The following is a 19,284-nucleotide window of genomic DNA, read 5'->3' as shown; positions in this document are numbered from 1 at the left end:
CAAGGAGGCATTAGGGACTGTCTGAGAGAGTACCTTGGCAGCGTGACAGCATGAGCAGAACTGCAGAGCTCTTCAAAGAGTGGGTGACTTGAGGCAGCTCCTTTTGTCACTTTCCAGAGTCATTGTACAAACTGATGTCCAGGTTTTGGTTAAATAAGTAACAGCTGACTGGGTTTCAGTCAAAATCTGTCTCAGAGATTTTGGCCAGTGTCCCTGAAAAGCAGAAAGCAAGCAGAGGCATAGCAGTGGTGAGAGAGCTAGCACCAGAAGTGGTGTGGTGAGTCAAAATATTAATGGCTGTAACATGGATGCTCAAATAGAAGCCGTGCTGCTGGATGAAGGTGTGACTCACACTTGCACAACACAAGTGAGAGTAGAGCACACTGCCTCTAAGACCTGGAGGTCCTCATATTCATAGAGTGCTGAAGTAAGCTGTGGCTGGCTATCGAAGCTCCGGACCTTTTGCCACATGCTGTACATAGAAACCTGCTGTGGCTGGTCAGATTGCTGCAGCCTGGTGGGGAAACAGAGGGTGAATATTTGGGCTCTCACACATGTTGCCTCTATGTGCACATATGCCCCAACAGATACATGTATGTGCTACTGAAGCGTGGTTACATGCAGTGGACAGAATAAGAGCACATGGGCTTTATGTGGTCACTGCAGATGCTCTTGTTTCAGAGTGCTGCTGCTGGAAAGCTTGTAGGGCAACTGCATATGGATGACCCTGGTGTCTGGAAAAATGTGTTGTGAAACTGCTGTATTGTGCTGGAGGTGATTCTTGAGCCACAGAAGGTCCCTGACAGCCTTTGTAAAGTGATATGAAGCAAAATACCTGTGAGAGCAAGGAAATCAGTCTGTGCTGATTAATGCCAGCCTTGCTGGTATTGATGGTTTAGCTGCCTGTACAAAACAAATGTGGCTAATCAGTTCATCTTGAAATAACTTGTACTACTGAATAAAGGAAGTTGTTGCCTAATCAATTTCATACTAATTGCTCCATGCCACAAATTCAGGGCCTGATCCAATATGAATTGACACCAAGGAAAGATACTCCAGTCACTGTGATAGTCTTTGGATCAAGGCTTCATTTGAAAGGGAACAAACTCAGCATGCTAAATTAGCATTCATCTGAGCCTTTGCTATCTGTTTCTTGAGAAACATACAGGCTTGATTTTATTTTGTGCATAGCCACATGAGTCACAGCATTCACACATTGAACTGCAGGCCAGCAAAGCCAACCCGAGCACATCAGTTTCAGCAGGAGCTGGGGCTCTGTTGGCTGCTGTCTGCCACAGACCACCTTGGTTGGGTGTCTGACACAGGGTGTTAACTATGGTGTTGCCTCATGGAGCCATTTACCTCCCAACAAACATTTAGTGCTTATGAGGCATTTGTCAAAAAGCCACACTGGGGCTATATCTGTGGCTTTAGCTATTTAAACATCTTTAAAAAGCTGTCCCTCGAGATGATTTAACTCAGCAGTATTGAGGCTGTGAAGGCGCACATCATCAAAGGGACCAAAGTGTCAATCCATCTCTTTTCATGCCTAAGGACATAATAGTATCATGCCCCTCCCCAAGAGAGGGTACTGTAGAGAAATTTCCAAGCTCTCAGCACCCAAACTAGCTAGCTCTGGAAGCAGATGGAGTATAATTATAGCAGTGTCGAGCTGCACCTGAACTAATTAGCTCTGCTGAGAAACAGGGATTGAATTTAATAATGCATGTTCTTCCATACCAAAAAGGCTAGACTGCCTTTGAGACCCATGTGAGTGTCTCTGCATGGTGCTGTGCTGAACTCTGTGGCTGTACTCTGAAAGTCAGCTTGGAGCTTTTTTCACCATAATCCACTGCACAATGCAGCTATCACCTTGTCCCAGCATTCAGGTACCATTGGCATAATTACTCCTCAGCTGTCACTTACCTTCTGACTATTAGTTTAGCATGTTAAGTTCTGCATATGCTCAAGATTTTGTTGTCCAAACTCACCTAAATGTCAAGATCCACCTCAAGGACTGCCGTAACCTATTTCTGAAGCCTTGAAAGATTCAAAATGAAACCCTCTTTGCTATGGGTCTGAAGTTACTGGCATGGTCAAAACATGCTTAAAGTTCTTGGTAGCTGCGAGAACGGTAGTAGGTACAGGTTCAGATCCTTGCTCTGGAGCAACGATACCCATCAGACATGGATGTGAGCTCTAGTCTTAGATAGATTTCCTAATAGCTATGATTAAATCCAGTCTCTCTGGCCTCAGTTGTCTGCATATCAAATTATTTCTACAACGGGGAGCAGCTCTCATGTTGGTGGGTGAGAGGTTTTTCCCACTGCACAAGGAGTAGGGAGCTGGGATGCTGACGTGGGACTGGTTTGAGCTCAGGCTCCAGCTGTGGGTCAGGCAGAAGAAGCAGTTTGACCCCATATCCCATGCCATCAGGGATAACTCCAAGGCTCTCACTTCTCCTGGCCTGCCACTGTTACTCTTCAAAAATGAATCTGCTGCATCATGCAAATGAGTGATTTTATTTAGGTGCTTAATGGCTCTGAGAGGGTCTGGGCCTCCCTGGACACTTTCTGTAAAGCCTAGTTGCTCTCTAGGAAGTGCAAAAGGAAATTGCACCCTTGAATTACTTAATGTCTTTTGAAAATTTTAGGCATGATTCATAATATTTGATGATTTTTTTAATACGTAGCTCCTTTAGACAACTTCAGTGAATCTGTGTGCTGTAGACAACAAATTACAGCTACTGGATCAAGCATGCACACACCTCCAGAACAAAGACTTTTTCTATTTATTTAGATAGTTAGTTTTATTTCTTCTATTTTATAAAACACACAGGCTTCGATATTTTGAGCTAAGGGAGATTTTCAGTAGGTAGAACTGGTGCATCTTACTGGACCCATTGCTGCAGAGACAGGTATTTCTCTCACCAGAAACTCAAAATAGCTTTGATTTTATTGCAGAATCATTCTTTTTCCTGCCATTCTGCTGAGAGGATCTGAAATAAAATTTCTTAACTAGAAAGAGATCTGATTTACAAGGTTTGTAATAGTTGTGTAGAATTCAATTGCCTGTGGAGGAAACATGGGAATCATTATTTCCCCTCCTCTTCCTGCATTTGCTCTGCAATATATTTGGTTCAAATAATCTATTTCTGAAAATATCTCTGTGGTATGTGGGGGAGTGGAGGCATTATAAGCAATATTGCCTTTGTAATAAGGGGAAAGGGAGAGCTGTGAAGAGAGGAAGGAGAATTCCCAAGTCTGAGAGCTCCCCTCACACTTCTCCTGGCATGGCTTGGTGACAGACTATATCTCTTACAGGGCAGAAAAATGGAACTGCAACCTCTCCCTAAATAATTAAAAGAATAGTTAACTTTTAGGTTTAGAACTTACAGTATATTATAAAACAATTACATTTCCTTTGCATGAAAAGGCAAATTACCATTTAGCTTCCTTTGTCATCTGTATGTGTGAGTTTGGAGCAATTAGCATGAATATAGTGCAGGTGCAGTATCTCAGGAAATTGCAAGAAGCTGTGCTGTGGTTTTGTACCGTAGAGGGATGTCTGAGCCACTCTTGGAAGAGTCAAAAACTGGAGAGATTTGAGCATCTGAAATGTGATTTTTTAATCATAACAAAGACCAATAGATGACTATATAATAGGGATAAAATGAATGCTCTATTTTCTCACAGATTGTACTGCTACTTATTTAATTTAACATGAGACTGCAAACTATCAAATTTTAGATTGTGAATTACCATTTTTTTTGGACAGTTTATCTTTCTAACTGTAAATATTTTTTTTTTGTTTGTTTGTGTGTGTGTTTTTGTTTGTTTGTTTTTTGTTTTTTTTTTTTTTTTTTGGTAACAGCACTGATATTGTGGTAGCATTGATATCTCAAGACACCTACTCCAGAGATACGAATTTTTAAATGTTCTTTAAGACAAAATACTTGGGAATTCCTAGGCCTGAAATTTTGTTTAGTATCATTTTGTTGTATCTAACTCTTAATGCAAAACCAATCCTTGTACCTCACTCTGAGATTAATTTCATTTTTTTTAAGTGCAAATTCCTCATAAATTCAGGTGCGCATGATAAGATAAATGCTGCCTAAAGCCAGACCTCACAGTGGGCATAAGTGGTGATTTAATTTTTTTCTTTTCGTTTTTGGTAGGGTGATACCAATCCATATCTGCTGAGGATTTGACCCTTAGAGCTATCTGACCTGATAGTCATTTTTATTGATGCTTCATTTACAAGAGCAGAACAGAATGACCATGAATGACCATGGTAATTATTCATATATGGTTTGATGCCCTTTTATTTTGCCACAGAGGCTTAAAGAAGACACTGTAATAATGGCCCACAGGCCCCCCCATTTTATCTGTGTGAAATCACTAGCTAGAAGAATGGTACTGGTATGGAACATTTCCTTCCTTGGAGCAAAAAGGAGCAAATTCATCCTAGGGACTACAACACTAAACAGTACATGCAAACGTTTGTGCATGCAAAAAAATCTGATAGCTACTATGGAATTTGTGATAACCACACAAATGAAATGACACACAGGCATGTCCAGTTTGGCTTTAGGGAAGTGGCATAGGAGGAGGAAATGCAAGTATCAGATCTGAAAAACAGCCTGTGGCAAAATAGTTTTCAGGTTGTCGGCATGGTGAGTCATCTGCTCGGTGTTTCTATAAATATGATAACAGCAGCTACTACCCCTTACTTTTAGCTGCACCGACACACACACACACTTCAGTTGAGTGGAAGAAGGTAAAAGGGCTTACTCTGAAATAGAAATAGCAGTAGGAGGATATCACAAGAAGCAAACTCCCGGAACAGGCAAGACTTGTGACAGGATAAAGATTATTTGTTCTGTAGCTAGCATCCCTAAAGACTCAGTTGCTTGCTGGGGTGTTATATGAGAAAAAGATACATATTACTTTGGTGTTTTACTGTGTACTGCATGGATTTTTTTTTGGAGTGTAAGTTTTTAATCTTGACAAACAGGATGGTTTCAGCACTCATCTAAAATTGTAATGCTAATAATTAGAAATATAATTTTTGACATATTATCTTGGTCTGAGAAAAAACCTTTTTCTGCGTTTGTTATGAGGTAAGAAAATCTGTGGGCTCTGTGGCACTAGAGAACCGTCAGTTCTGTCTCTATGTTCTCTGCATGGGTCTGTAGCTAATGTTGCAACACCTGTCCTATATTTCAAGTGTAGCAGGAGGCCTTTTGAGCAAACTATCATTTAGAGAAGAGCTAGAGATTGCGCAGTCCCCTGTGGCTCTGGGAAAATTTAATGGAGTTGGAGACTAATCCCCCTACCAATGCTCTGTGGAGCACAGGGAGCAAATTTCCTTACCTCAGAGGAAGAAGTCAAAAGCTCTCCAAGGGAGACCTCAGCCTATTTTTCTCTTTCCCTCCCTCTGGGGTAAAGTTTTCTAAGGGAATGACTGAGGATTGACCCTATGGAAATTAGAATTTGAGAAGACCCATTATAAAATTGATTTTATTTCCTTGTCATTGGAAAGTTGTTCCCTGTAGCATGTTCTCTAATGATTTATCTGGGAGTTTCAAATGTTGTAAGTACCAGTGGTTCTGTATTTCCCTGACCTGTCTCACTGATGGATGGCACAGAGATGGGGATCACAAGATAGAGCAGAGAGGAAAAGAGAGATAGCCAAATAACATAAAGATGAAATTTATTTTTTTATGGTTTGAGTAAACTGTTAGGAGGAATCAGGAATGAGACCAGCAGCATTTACAGTACATCTGCTGGGTGATATACTCGTTTAGATCTAGGCTACATTTAAACAGTGAGATTTGCCTCTGACACAAACCAACCACTTTTAAAATTATCTCCATTTAAATCACTTGAAATTTATTTTCCACGCTTTTCTTGTAGTATGTTTGCACAATATCTGGGAGAAAATCTTCTTATTTCTCTTTTTCTCCCTTATTCTCTTATTAACACCTCCCTCCATGGAGCACCCACCCACGCACACTTCTTGAGAAGCAGATGTGACAAGAAGTGCTGAAGCACTATGAGAGAAGATGTTCTTGAAGAATCTCTGATCTGTTGAGCAATATATTGTGAGATTTACAACTCCAAAGGATTTAATATAAATAAACAAAACCTTTCAACATCTTGCAGCTCCTGGGAAAAACAAGTCCAAAACATTCCAAAATTCACTTACCACTTCTTATTGTCAGTGCTACCAGTGAATCTTGCTGTCCACCTGCCTCTTCTATTCTGTCTTAAGCAGCCAAAGCAATATCCTGTCTCTTCTGCTACTCATCCATCCAACATAGGTGTGCAAGAGTAATGTAATGATAGTAACCTGCTATCTTTTTTTGACTTCTATATGTGAGATTTGGTATTTGATATTTTTTTCTATTTGGTATTGGTTCTGAAATTTTTTATGCTGATAGCAAATGCAGTTGTAAATTCAGTCTGTATTTCTCTTTTTATGGGGTACCTCTTTTGTTTCATTGCTTGTGCTTTGTTTGTTCAAATTAAATATTTATTGCTTTTTAAAGAAGAATGAACTTTCAGTAAAAGATGATAAAGGATTTATCTGGTGATAAAACATGTAAATCTTTCCAGAAACTTCAGGAGGATTTCAATATTAATGCGGATCAAATATGGAAATATATACAACTTGAGAATAGTTTCTTGGAAACAGGGAGAACTGTGGAGTCAGAGTAGAAGTAATCCTTATTAGGATGAGTTTCTTATATTGATAAGAATGAAATACTGTATCTCAATTTTATTTTGTCTTGCTTAAATCTCTTAATTCTTTTGTGAATGGGTAGGAAAGAACGACAAGTTGGTTCTTTAAAATACACTGCTGGATAAATCATTAGAGAAGAAGCTATAGGGAACAAGTTAGTAGTGACGAGGAAATAAAATCTGTTGTGTAATAAGTTTTTTTGATTTATAATTTCCACAGGGTCAATTATCAGTCCCTTCTGTAGGAAAAAAAAAAGATATTTATAGAAAATTAATATTTTACTATTTTAAATACTTTAATAAGCATGGACATCTCTCCTCCTCTTGTGCCCTCAGGATAACTCTTTTTCTCTCCTAGTACAAATTTTGGTAAAATGAGAGCCTGGTACTTAGTATTCCTAATTTAATACAGCATACTAACTCAAATGAATGTTTAAGGTACTTAATTTTTTAATCTCCTTTTTACTCTTTCCTAAATATCACTGAAAACAATGTCCTTACTCAACATCAAAACAATAGAAATGAGAAGTTTGGAGGAAATTGACAAGAGAAAATCAATAGGTGACATGCAGGTTCTTTTTTAGCATGTTCAGCAACACTCTCAGGTATCCTTTTTAATCTTTAGATTTATTTATTTTTTGTTGTTGTTAATGAAATTTCATAGTTCATGTTGTGACAATTAAGGATGAGTGTGTAGCACACAGATTTTGGGGTTCATGCTTCACACCTAAGTTTGTATGCTCCACTTTGGCATTATCTGATCTTCATTTTTACCACAGTCACATCCCACTTACATAAGACTAACCTTTGCTCATGCTCAGTGATCAATTAAACAAAGCTAGATGTGATTGGAAAGATTTGTTGTTGAAAAAATTTACAAGATCAAGGTCTTAATAAAACAGGATAGGATGTTCGGATGATCCTCAAGGACTTAAGTCATTTGCTACGTGAAGTCCTGGGTACCCTCACAGAGAAATGCTCTGACTTCCAGAAGGGTCACTCCACACAGCCTCTGCTTTTCAGGGCTGTCTCTTCTTTCCAGACAGCTAAAAGTCCTCAAAGATTCACATTTAGGAGAGCGGAATAGGTGGTGTGCAGCCCAGAGAGTCCAGATTATTTTTCTAACACTTTCTTCTAATACCCTCTTTTCAGTCTTAACATTATCATTTCGATAGAGATTTCAAATTTGCCCAGTATGATGATTTTTAAAGTCTGCATATGACACTCATTCGTGCTGTGCTCTAAGATAATTTCAGAAAATGCCCTGCCCTCATTTATTATTTGGCTTGCAGGTTTCTTTCACTTGCTGTGTTCTGGGACATGCTCTCAGCTAACTAGTGAAAACCTCTGCAGGATGTTTTGCTCATTAGAGAGGCATTTTGATGTTAAAGAAATAGTTTCCTTTTTATTTTAAAATGTCTTATTGGATAAATAGTATACACATTTTCCTGAGATGTGTTTTGAGAGCAGCTGCTTGGAAAATGAAGAACAGAGCCTTCAGATCTCTGAAATTAATGGGAAAGTTCAGTGAAATTTGGATTAGACTCTGATGATAAAGCAGTCTGAAACAGAAACATCATTAAAAGATATGGGTAATGGAAGTGTGAGTTTATTTGTCTGAAAAACAGCTTGTGAGGTAATAAATAATGAATTATTTTTAAGAAGTACATCTGTCTCTAAAGGGAAAAATGTCTTGCTGAATGCATCATACATCTGTACTGATGAAATTATTAAAATAAGTACCTTTGAGATAAGAGGATGAACTATAAAGAAGACCAAATGAACAGAGGGCTAGGGGGCTTTTATGCTAATTAATTGATGGACATACAGCGAAGAGACAAATTGATAATATATGCTAAACACACAAAATCTAGAAGACCATCTGATACATTCTGTCAGAGACAAAACAGGTCTGTTTAATTAAAGGCTGTAATATTGCATGTATGCTTGCAGGCAGAGATAAGGTAAGCTAATCTAGCTTTTTCCTGAGGTGCACTCTGTCTTTTTAGTGCTTAAATTTCAACCTTAAGTTTCTCCCAATGCTGCTGTTTGTACGGGATTGTTCCTTGTTTTCTGGCATATAACTGGTTCCCTGAGAGAGAGATACACCTCCAAATAATGACTGCTTGTCAGGAGGATATTTTTTTCCTGCCTGCCTTTAATGCAGACCCTTATTTTACAGACAGGTTTCTCAAGACTCATGCTGTCTTATTTTTAATGGCTAAAAAATAAAAGGGAGGAAAATACTGACACACAGCCGTTCCAGACGAGAATGGAACAAGAGCTTATTTGAATAACCACCCTATGCATCTGTCACGCTGAGCTGGAGACATGCCTCAGCAACCTCCAGCAGGCTCAAAATCAAGGCCTCGGATGAGGAACGGGACAAAGGAGCGCCTGCAGCCCGCGCGTGCTTTGGATCCACTCGCTGAAATGCGGCTGCTCAGGAGAGAGCTGAGTGCAGCCTTGCAGAGGAATTTAATTCACTGCATTACACAGAAACATATGGCTGGAAGCCTACAGGAAAATAGCAGAGGAGGAATTTTGCAGTGATAACATAAACCTTATTCTGCATGAAGTAAAATCAATATTAATTCTTAGAGCAACTTTCCAGGTTCTGGAAACCATACATTGTTTAATTTCACCAAGCTTGGGATCTTTGCCTTCATTCAACCCGGTACACAGTTGTTCTTTAAAAAGAAGCTGCATTTTTATAGAATCGTAGAATTATAGAATCACAGAATGTCTTAGGTTGGAAGGGACCTTAAAGATCATCTAGTTCCAATCCTCCCAGCAATAGGCAGGGATGTCACTGGCTAGATCAGGCTGGTCAAGGCCCCATCAAGCCTGGCTTTGAACACCTTCAGGGATGGGGCATCAAAAATTTCTCTTGTCAACCTCTTCCAGTGCCTCACTACTCTTAGAGTGAATAATTTCCTCTAAATGTTTAGTCTAAATCTATCCTCTTTTAGTTTAAGATCATTCCCCCTTGTCCTATCATTATCTACCTGAGTAAAGACTTCTTTTTCATCTTTTTATAGGACCCCCCTCATTGAAAGGCCTCCATGAGGTCTCCCTGGAGCCTTCTCTTCTCCAGACTGAACATCCCCAGCTCTCTCAACCTGTATTCATAGGTGAGGTGCTCCAGTCCTCTGATCATCTTTGTAGCCCTCCCGTGGACTTGTTCTAACAGCTCTACATCCTTGTTGTGCTGGTGGATCCAAACTGGATGCAGTACTCCAAGTTGGGCCTCACAAGGGTAGAACGGAGGGGCACAATCACCTCCCTCTACTTGCTGGCCACTCCTCTGTTGATGTAGCCCAGGAACAGCTGGTCTTCTGGGCTTCAAGCACACACTGCTGGCTCATGTCAAGCCTTTCATCCACCAGAAGCCCAAAGTCCTTCTCCGCAGGGCTGCTCTCAGTTAGTTCTTCTCCCAGTCTGACCTCATGTCTGGGATTTCCCTGACCCAGGTGCAGCACCTTGGACTTGGATGTGTTGAATCTTATTAGGTTCATGTGGGCCCACTTCTCCAGCCTGTCCTGGTCCCTTTGAATGGCATCTCTTCCTTCTGTTGTATCAGCCACACCACTTAGTTTCCTGTCATCTGCCAACTTGCTAAGGGTGCACTCAATGCCATCGATTTTCCAAAGGTTGTCATGTTTGAAGACTGTAGTGTCTGAATTTTGCTCCTAATCATTGCCTGTATAAAACTTTGCAGTGAGAGATATCCACACAATGGAAATTCAACGGCCATAAATGTGAAGCAAACCTGGCATGATGTGTGTCTCCCTTATAAAGCTTTCACAATTTGTTTTCAGTTCAGTAGGCCACAGGAGGCCCAAAAGAGGCATACTACAAGATTTGAAGTGGTAAGCCTGTAATGACTGCTGTTCTGGCAGATATGAGTAGTGAAAAAATGTACAAGTACCACCATAATTAATTTCTTACTCTTATTTTAAATGCCCAAATCTCAAAAAGCACCCATGTTGTATCAGTTGTTAACAAAGCCAATGAGGGAACCCCCGGGTGGGTCCCATGCAGGAGCTCATTTTCAGTAGTAGGCCTCTGAGCTGCATGCAGCAATGGGTGGTCATTACCAGCAAATCTGAATTGGCCCAACTGTCTTTGTGCTGGAACTATAGGTACTTTCCCAAAGAGATTAGAACCGATTAGCAACAAATTATTGAGCATAAAGTGAGTTTCTTGGCTTTTAGCCATTGAAAACATAGAGTGAATGGATATCTACAGGAAAAGAAGAATGAGTATCCATGGATGAGTAAAACACATGTATGCATTAGTTGTCCAGCTCAGAGTAAAAGTGATCATTACCAGTTAAATATAACACCTCTGGTCTGTTACAGTAAGAAAATTGTTGTGTAGAAACAGGAACTCATTAAATGTTACTCTGTTCTTCTGTGGCGTCTGTTATGAAATGGAACACTTGTTTTGTTTCACTTATGTTAGTATAAGGTTGTGAGACTTCTTTTAACTAGGAGAAGGAAGAAGTCTGCTCAACCCTTTAGCCAGTTTGTTTTTGTTATTCTAAGTAGTCTGTTGGTAGGTACAATGTTCCCACAGCTAACAGGAATATTATCACATTGATTGTCTTTAACTATAAGGCATGCTGCAATAGTAGGCATTGAGAGATTTATATATAAGATAGATTTGATGAAAACTGTTTGCCTTTAGTGGGCTGAAATGCTTATTTTTGTACATAAGACCTAATATTTCTTACTAGCAATCATCATCTTGGCTACACATGAAAATTAATTTGCCAGCTGTCTTATGATAGACATCTGAAAAAAATATGCATAAAAATATAAATGATATCCTTCCTGCATTTGCTTACCAGGAGATACTTTTGCTAGGAAAATAAAAATAAAAAAGAGACCAGTTATTTTTTTTTTCTCCTGTGATGAATGGAAAGGTGAACATTTATATCCTATTTCTATGTCTGTATGTCTACAGAGCTTGCAAGCTGATAGATTTAAAAAAAAAAGGGAAGAAGGTTATTGAAAATATGATTTAATTTGATTTGTTCAAGAATTTTGCTTTTCATTTTGTCTGTAGAAGGAAAATATTTTTATAGAAATCTCACTGAATAATTCAAATTTCTGTAAAAAACAAGATCTAAAAAGATTTTTTTTATTATTATTTTTTTTTTTTATATTTTTTAATGGACTGAAGTATCCAGGGTACATTCCTCTATGGCCTGGACTTATTTACAATTTTTTTATTATCTTCCGTTTTACCATTCTATATTTTCTTTACTTCCCATATGCATCCATTTTCTCTCACATATATTTACTCATCTCTGTTTCTTCTCTGTATGCAATTTTCCATTACTGCCTCCTTTTCCACTTTCCAGATCTTTTTTTCTCTCATGTTTTTTTTTTTTCTTCTTTTTTGAAGATTTTTTTTTTTTTTTTTGGGGGTGGGGGGGGAGGGGTTGAAGCTGCTCAGAAATGTGTGTCAGTAGTATTAACTTGCATCTTAAAAACCCAGCCTCCCCATATCTACTTCTTAAAAGTAGTGGGCTAATGAGGAAAAGATGCATGACTTTAGCTTTTTATTTATTTCCAGGCTTGCTGTGAATCGTCCATGTGATACTTCTGGGTATGCTGGCTGTACTGGAATATTCACAATGGACAGCTTCAGTAGTGGTATGATGTTTCCAAACATACACATACATTGCAGGTGTGTAGTCCTGATTTTACAGGGGTTTCTTGAAGAGTTATAAAGAGCATCCATGTTGTGGCAATGCACCAGCATTCAGACATCACTGAGGTATTCAGACATCAATGGTTAGCCCTTGTTTGCCTTTAAGTGAATCCATTTCAGGCAATTTGCCATCCTGTTTTCAACAATATTAAATATACAGCTCTGCACTGATCTTTTAGTGTAGGAGAATGTCTGCACTGAGCAAGGTTTTTCATTGAAGATTTTTTTCACCCTTCAGCCTTGTGTGGCTCTTTAACGATCTACTATACACTGCCTCTTTCTCTAATCTTCTGAGAGAGTCAGTAGGCACAAACTGTACTGAGAAAATTATACTATACCACACTCTGAAACTGTGAGTTTGATTCCAACATGTCTGGTGGGACTGCTGCTAAAAGTCAGCATCTAAAGAAGCATCTCATTTGAATTCTGGGTGTACACGTGAGTTAATACGAATGTGCTTGGAGACTGAAGGCTGATGTATCAAAGACACCGTTCAACACCACCGCAGGAGTGTTCCTAATAGTGCGACCATTTTTTCCTTTCACTTCTGTCAAATTTATCAATGTCTGATGTCATTCTTTCTGAAAGAGAGAGCCTATTAATATGTATAAAGTAAAAAAAGTTCATCCCTATGCATTAACATTTACTCATGGCAATTATGTCTGCGCTTATTAAATTCGTACGCTCCCCCCTTCTTTTTTCTTTCTATTCAAGCCCCTACAGAAAATGACACCAGATCTATGAATTTTTATGAATCTCTGTGTACGTGTGAGTGTGCATACCCTCGTACATATATTTATATGTGTATGTGTATATATATACATATATATATACACACACACCTCTCTCTCTCTACTTCTCTCCCTTTGGTACTAATATATTTTCCAGTACTAATGACTGAATAATTTTACCTACTTTTTGTATCTTACTGTTAGAACATTTTCTAAGAAAACTAATGACAGCTTACCTGGAGCTAGGCTGAGCTATTAGGCAGGCACATAACTGCATTGCTCCAGGAAGTACATACACAAGGAAGGAATTGGACCTGAGAATGGCATAGTTTGTCTTGCCTCTCCCTCCTCATTTGTGCAAGGAAGAGGTAATTTATACTCCTCCATTTTCATGTGCTGCTTTCTGATGCAGCTTAATTTTCCTGTGCGGTGGGCCAGAGTGTAAAAGAAGGAGATGAACAGCTCCCACCTCTTGCCATCTCCTTAATCCCTGCAGTCCTCCTCTCCCATCCTGCTGGGCAGCCGCTGGGGACACCTGTGTGGCAGGCTGTGCTGGAGGAGGGACAATCCTATAAATACTATCTGTGAATGGAGAAAGCCATGAGGCTAAATGCTGTGTGTCTTCTTTCACAAAAAGTTTGCCTGTCTGTGTTTGTCTAATTTCACCCCGAGAGAGCCAGAGAGTCCCTGACTACAGCTGCTTGGTCCTGGAATGGAGGTCTACAGACAGAGCAGTGGGTGATAGGCATGTGTGCATGATCTTGTGCCCCTGGGATATGTGCTATCTTTATCCTCATCTGCAAAAAATAGAGGATTTTGTGCCACAAGCTGGGATTTGCACTGATTTTTGATGAAAACCATCACTTGTGTTAGGGAACTGTTTTCTGCTTGGGGCTCCTGGCTGGAGATGAGACAATCGCAAAGTGTAAAGTGAGATTTTGCTGGCTGATATGGAAGAGAGCACTTGGATGAGCCTTCTCAGGAAGGGGCTGTGACTCTATTTCAAACCTTTGGTTTGACAAAGCCTGCATCCACTCATATTCAGCAGGACCAGAGAGATTCTGAGGAGCCAGAGCAAGCAAAATGAGAAGGTGCTGGTGAAAAGATAGAGAAGATATCTTTTTTTTTTTTTTTTTTTTTTTTTTTTTTTTTAAAATGTTGGAATATTCTCCACATTCCTCCTTCTGTAGAGTTGTTTATAATACAATTAAATCCCATCCCCTTTCAGATCTGCACTGGGACCAGAAACCTTAAATTAAAAAAAAAAAAAAAGAAAGAAAAAAAAAAGAAATGAAAATAAATAAAAATAAATGTAAAAGTAAAAATATGCCAATAATTTTAAACTGCAAACTTTAGTTTTAGGGCTGCAACTGTCTTCTGCCCTTTGATTGGACAGAGTAGAATAAGAAAGACCAGAGAAAGTGGGAGTATTTCAGGGAGTAATTTCAACGTTATTGGCTCAGCTGGATCAAAAGATATCTGTTATTGCAGTAATCACTGTTGTACCCAAAGGCTAAGATCAGAATTGGAAGGATGCTGCTTTGATGTTTTCCTAAAATAAATACAAACATTTCTCACTCTTTTAAGCTGAGTCAACAAAAGAGCAGCTAACTGCTTTGTTAGCCAAAAGGCCCCCAGCACTACTTTGGTTGCTTTTTCTTCTGCCATGGCTTAAATAATCATTTAAACATTATCTTCCTTTGTTCTCTTAGTGCATTCTTATAAGGCAGAGCAGAGCAGGAAAGTGAGACCCATGTCTCTAAACATAACGCTTTGGTACCCGTTGACTTGTGTTTATTCCCCTCTTCGTTACACCCTTGGATTTACAGTTTTTGGCAGTGAAATATGCAGCAGTCCTGCCTGGCAGGAAGCTAGTCAGTGTGGACTGCTGTGTCCCTAGACATCACCCCATCAGCCTCAGGACAGCCACGCTTCTCTGAGGTCTGCATGCTGGTGACCACTCAGCTACCTCGCCATGTCCCCATGTCCTGTTGGCTTTCAGGGATTCATCAAGTGAGATGTTTCAGTCCAGAGGTCAACTGTCATCAGTAATAGCTGTATTTACCATGGTCAAAATACACGTGTTTTCTCTAAAGAAGCACTGTCTATGTGTTTCCGTTCACGTGACTAACCACAATGCAATTAACTTCTACTGTGCTGCAGATCTGTGCAGTCATACAGCTGTTGAAGCCCCTCCAAACTGGATGATTTACACATCCTGTGTTCCACTAGTCTGTCCCATTCAGAAGAAATGCATAACCTAACCATTTTCTTACTGGCATTAAAAGGTACAATTAGTTAATAAAAGGACGAGTTAATATTCTCCACACGTATGTTCCAAACTTCAGAATAATATGTTTTCTCGTGGCTGGTATCTCATCATTTTGTGGTTTAGCTAAAAAGGAAACTGGCAGGACAACCACGGAGTACACCACGGGATCTCTCCACAGATCCGGGGCAGTTATTATCTCTGCTGCAGAGAAGTATTTTCTCTGCTGGAAGAGTCTTCTAAATAAATGAAAAAGTTACTAGGGAGTAAAAGTTTTCTTTCTGTGGTTTAGAAAACTTTCTTGTCTTATTTCAAAGACTTAAGTGGCATAGGGAAATCCCCTAGCAGCCATAGGCTCTGGGAATTCAATTGTCTCCATCTGTTCTCTATTCCCTAAGCAACATAGCATGAAACCTACTATCATTTATTTCTCTAAGCAGCCTCCTGTGGAAAGAGGGAGCCTTGATTAGTGTATATGCATATGGTTGCATGTCCACATTTGGAAACCCAGCCACTGACAGAAATGTCAGCTTGATGCTCACTGCCATTCACAAGCTCTCTGCACTGTATGTGAAAAGGTAACACTTACACTGTGTAGGGCAAGACATGTGGGAAACAAGGATTGACATATCCTTACCAGGTACCAAACCAATTCATTTGCTTTACAGTTCTGAAAAACAGTCTCTCTCATAATAAAGGATTGACCTGGGTTCAGCAAATTTGTGGCTCTTGTGTATCGTCAGATGATCCAGAATTTTTAACCAACAGATGCATTCTGCTTAGCAATACCTTCATTTCCTGAACTATTTCAGTGCTGTTCATAAAGCAATAGTACATATTTTTATATTTCTTAATCTTAGCTCTGAGCTGTTATTTTCTCACTGAAATTGCCCTAATTGTTCTTTTTTTTTTTTTTTTTTTTTTTTTCTCTTTCCCTCAGGTGTTTTTCTCATTGGAATATTCTTTGTTATTCAGAAATGCCATTTGGAAATGAGTTTCTCTGATCTTTCTTCTTACTGGTGAGTAACTAGAAGTGAGATTCTTCAGTTTTCTGTATGTTTTCTGTGTGAAGCTGCCATGAACTTAAAGTAGGCTTTCATCCCAGGCTGTTTTGTCTATGCCTACATGCTAATGTTTCATTTCACTTCATGAGCTATAATTTTTGCTACAGCAGAGATCCTTCTGTGAGACTGAATTTCAAGAGAGTTGGCCTTGCTTAAGTCATTGTAGGGTCATTTTGTAGCTGGCTGAAACCATTTGGTACAACTATGGGTTAATTTTAAGATTTGATACTTGTTTAGGAAAAGATTTGCAAGATATGTCTGTATCCTACGTTCCTTATTCACTAGACTACTCTTTTTCATTCACCTTTGAAATGCCTGTAATATGGTCCATGTGTGCAGATTATTTTTTACGGATCAAGTCAATTGGCAAATTATGCTGCCTGGCTAGGGAATTCAGTTCCTTTAAGTGTAGGGCTGCATCTTTTGTTCCAGTGCAGAAAAGGGGAAATTTATAACAGACGTCAGTAGATTTGAGATACTGCAGGACAGTTACTTTTAATCAATGATGCCTTAATAACGAAGAGTTTCTAAAAGAGCACTGTACCAGAACTTCAGAATCAACGTCTGGACACTGGCTAGCCTCATGTTTCGTTAATTAACTTTTTTTTTTTTTTTTTTTTTTTTTTTTTTTAGGGACATGATGGAACAATGAAAAGTGAACTTCAAGATTTTTGGGATATGAGCATAAGAGTTTGAAGTTGTTTTGTACAAAGGCTTTTGAAGGAACCAGTGTGTGATTTTTTTTAATTAGTAAATATTATTATTTATTCTAACTTTGATCAAGAACAGTATTTCCAAATGGGGCAAATTGATTATTGCTTTAATCTCAACATTTGTAAATCAATATATCTATATATAATTGCCTAATATAATATTTTCTTATAGCAGTTTTGATTTTAAAAGTTCAAAACAAACATTGCAGTATTCTAAGCAAAGAAAAATAGGTAAGATTGTTTTCAGATAAATCCTGGTTAGGCATGATTATTTTCAGCTAAAATTTAACTAAAATGCCACCAATGCTTATAATACATCACCTGTGTCTATGAGTTTGTTAGCAGAAGTATGGCTGGGGAGCATACAGAGAATTTTCTGTACAAGGGGTTTTGAAACAAATGAATGTGGAAATTTCTGTTTCTTCTTTCCATCTGTTACTTCTCTTTGCTTTTTAGTGACAATCTAGCAACCTTTTGCAGAGTGAAAAGCAACACATGCATGATGATCATCATCAGAATTGTAGTGTTTTTGATCCCTAAGGGTTGAAGAGGAGCCCACTGTGTTAAACACTATACAAATGTAGCATCTGTGTAAAGTGTACCTCTAGAAGGAGCATCCTGACATGCTGCAGTCAAGGTAGGATAGGGACATCTGAAATGATATAATAATTCTGCTGTCATCAGCTAATGCCATTTTCTGACAGAATTATGTTACTGTCACAATCACCATGAGAAGATTCACCATGACCTGTTATGGTTCTTCAGTCAGTAACAAAAATATTTTCTTATGATGTTAACCTGTTTCTTGATTGTCTGGCCTCTTTCCCTCAAAATTTGCACCAAATTTTTGAAAGAATATGGCAATATAAAAATAATTTTGAAGGATTGTTCTAGTAATAGCTTGAAATTTATTTTAATGGTTCTTTTCATTTGCTGAATATTATTTCAGGTTAAATCTCATTCTAGGCACACACAATTCTGTTGTTAATGCCACTGCTGTGTTAAAGCAACTTCTCATAACAAGTTATTATTTTATGAAGGTAGCTTCATAAGAGAAGATTTATTTTTTTTTTGGTTTTCAGTTGGTTAAATTATATCAGTTTCTGCATTTGATAGTTAGTAGATGGAAGTCTTTTATTCGTCTACAGTTCTGGATAACTGCATTATTTATGAAAGTAAGCATTTCTCCTTATAATATGGCAGGAAATAATCCGCATTATCCCCAGCTTCTTGCAGAAATCAAAACATGATTCATTTCCTTTTCACAGGTTTTGATGGTGTAAGAAAATAAGAAAGCTGCTCATTCAAAATGCACCCTCTGAGGCCAGAGACAAATGAGTTTGTTCCAGAAGCTGCTCTTCCTCTCAGAGAGGCTGATGCTCAGGGGCTGATGCTAAAGGAAGGTGCTTGAGTCCTAGGGCCTAGGATGTTGAATGTGGCTTTTTTTTTTTTTTTTTTTTTTTTTTTTCATGGTGGAACAACAACACAGAAGGAGGATATATTTATAAGTAAGAGTACTTGCCTTATTCTCATGTCACTGATCAGTGACATGCATTTATGTATACTATTTAAAGCTGTGTTAAATGCATAAATGTGTGTAGTCTGTGACACTCAGCTCAACAGATATTAAAAGATCCCAGCCTGTGGTAATCATTTAACTTGCTCTTCAAGACATTTGCAACTGCTTCACATTTTCAATTCCTTTTTAGTATGTGAGATGAAAGCAGGATTGTGGTGACAGCTCAGAGAGCTACCCCTTCCCTTTCCTCCTGCTATTTTTGAAGAAGGACTGGTTATTTTTGTTATTATCTTATACCAATCCTGAGTTGAAAACATTTGTAGTTATTTAAGCGCTTAAGGAAGATCTGCTTCTTACCTTAGGGTAAGACAGTAAATTCTTCCATGTGTTGACTGCATCAGTTATCCCTACAAGCTTTTCACATGCCTGAGGGGTATTTAGTCAGACAGATTCTCTTCGTTCAAGAGAAATCTCCAGTGAAGGTCAGCCAGACCAGCAACACTTATTCAAGAACAGGG

The 19,284-nt window shown here is 38.7% G+C and overlaps 1 long non-coding RNA gene across 1 annotated transcript; it reads left to right on the top strand.

The window, feature by feature from the left end:
• The first annotated feature begins 1,778 nt into the window (after positions 1-1,778).
• Positions 1,779-17,350, top strand: LOC118163407. Its single transcript, XR_004749031.1, has 3 exons — positions 1,779-1,889; positions 16,411-16,489; positions 17,168-17,350. It is a non-coding gene; the product is annotated as an uncharacterized LOC118163407 (long non-coding RNA).
• The last annotated feature ends 1,934 nt before the right edge of the window (positions 17,351-19,284 follow it).

The sequence above is a fragment of the Oxyura jamaicensis genome, chromosome 3, assembly GCF_011077185.1.
Source record: "Oxyura jamaicensis isolate SHBP4307 breed ruddy duck chromosome 3, BPBGC_Ojam_1.0, whole genome shotgun sequence".
Lineage (NCBI taxonomy): Eukaryota > Metazoa > Chordata > Aves > Anseriformes > Anatidae > Oxyura > Oxyura jamaicensis.
The sequence above is the reverse complement of the archived record's forward strand: the minus strand, read 5'-3'. Positions and strand labels throughout refer to the sequence as shown.